Genomic DNA, 2219 nt, shown 5'->3' with positions numbered 1-2219 from the left:
ATCTGTCTCTCCCTCTGTCTGTCTTTCTCTCTGTGTCTGTCGCTCTCAAATAAATAAATTAATTAATTTAAAATTTTTTTTAAAAAATCCGCCGAAAAAGAGAAGACGCTTTACCCGACTCTTTGTGCCGTAATCTCACGGCGAACTTTCTGCCCAGGTATACAAGTACCCAGAGGGCCTAGGAGAAGTACTGTATAGAGAGCAGTTCGACTTCAACGCTGAGCCACCTTGAGAACCTAGCTGATGATGGGGGGTTCCATCTCTTAACTTGTCCATTTTGTTGCATATTCTAAGGACCCAGGCATAGGCTTGTGGCCCGTCTCTTGTTTTTCCTGGTTTATGACATTCGGCTTTGTGGAATATGGCTGAGATGAAAGGATTTATTGACGATGCAAACTACTCCGTTGGCCTGTTGGATGAAGGAACAAACCTTGGAAATGCTATTGATAACTATGTGTACGAACACACCCTGACGGGGAAGAGTGCATTTTTTTGTGGGAGATCTTGGGAAGATTGTGAAGAAACACAGTTGGTGGCAGAATGTGGTGGCCCAGATAAAGCCATTTTACACAGTGAAGTGCAGCCCTCCTCCAGCTGTACTTGAGATTTTGGCAGCTCTTGGAACTGGAATTGCTTGCTCCAGCAAAATGGAATGGCTTTAGTGCAAGAATTGGGTGTTTCTCCAGAAAACATTATTTACATAAGTCCTCGCAAGCAAGTTTCTCAGATAAAGTATACAGCAAGAGTTGGAGTAAATATTATGACATGTGACAGTGAAATTGAATTGAAGAAAATTGCACGAAATCACCGAAATGTCAAGATCTTACTCCATATTGCAACAGAAGATAATATTGGAGGTGAAGATGGTAATATGAAGTTCAGTACTACACTGAAGAACTGTAGGCATCTTTTGGAATGTGCTAAGGAACTTGATGTCCAAATAATTGGGGTTAAATTTCATGTTTCAAGTGCTTGCAAAAAATCTCAAGTATACGTACATGCTCTGTCTGATGATCATTGTGTGTTTGACATGGCTGGAGAATTTGGCTTTACAATGAACATGTTAGACATTGGTAGAGGTTTCACAGGAACTGAATTTCAATTGGAAGAGGTTAATCACATTATCAGCCCACTGTTGGGTATCTACTTTCTTGAAGGTACTGGTATTAAGATAATTTCAGAACCTGGAAGCTATTTTGTGTCTTCTGCATTTACACTTGCAGTTAATATTATTGCTAAGAAAGTTGTTGAAAACGATAAATTTTCCCCTGGAGTAGAAAAATCCGGGAGTGATGAACCAGTCTTCGTGTATTACATAAATGATGGTGTTTATGGTTCTTTTGCAAGTAAATTTTCTGAGGACTTAAATACCATTCCAGAGTTCACAAGAAATACAAGGAAGATGAGCCTTTGTTTACAAGCAGCCTTTGGGGTCCAACCTGTGAGGAGCTTGATCAAATTGTGGAAAGTTGTCTTCTTCCTGAGCTGGATGTGGGAGACGGGCTTATCTTTGATAACATGGGAGCAGATTCTTTCCATGAGCCATCTGCTTTTAATGATGTCCAGAGGCCAGCTATTTATTACATGATGTCATTCAGTGATTGGTATGAGATGCAAGATGCTGGAATTACTTCAGACACAATGATGAAAAACTTCTTCTTTGCACCTTCTTGCATTCAGCTGAGCCAGGAAGACAGCTTTTCCATGGAAGCTTAAGCAGGCATTAATGCTTCTTTAGATCTGAAGTCCCAGGTGTAGCTTGTCTGGTCTACATTCCAGTTTGGGGAAAAAAAAATTCAATCTTATTATCTTAATTCTCTTGAAACAAATTCATAGTAATAGCTATTTGGGACCAGACAAAAATCAGCTGTCATCTATAATTCATTGGGAGTAATGGTAGATTTAGATAATGTATCCAGATTTAACTTATCAGTTTGTCCTACCCCTTAAGTGTTTAAAATAAAATATGCAACAAAATGGATGACTTAGTGGAGATGGAAGCCCATTAATTGGGTTCCCCATTAAATCGTTTACATAAAGTACAGTTTTTATACTAAGGATTCATGTTAAAACAGTCTTGTGAAGTTAATGTCATTCACCCAGATATATCAGATATCAGTGGAAGACCAGTGTGACTACAATTAGATACGTTTAGTGTATTTAGAATGTGTAAATTTGTGCTTTGAACTGTAGTTTAATAAATGTAAAGTTGCATCATA

General features: G+C 38.5%; 1 pseudogene; it reads left to right on the top strand.

Moving 5' to 3' along the window:
- The first annotated feature begins 214 nt into the window (after positions 1 to 214).
- Positions 215 to 1745, top strand: LOC101597995 (annotated as a pseudogene).
- Positions 1746 to 2219: the final 474 nt, after the last annotated feature.

The sequence above is a fragment of the Jaculus jaculus genome, chromosome 7 (genome assembly GCF_020740685.1).
Source record: "Jaculus jaculus isolate mJacJac1 chromosome 7, mJacJac1.mat.Y.cur, whole genome shotgun sequence".
NCBI lineage: Eukaryota > Metazoa > Chordata > Mammalia > Rodentia > Dipodidae > Jaculus > Jaculus jaculus.
This window is presented reverse-complemented; position numbering and strand designations above follow the sequence as displayed.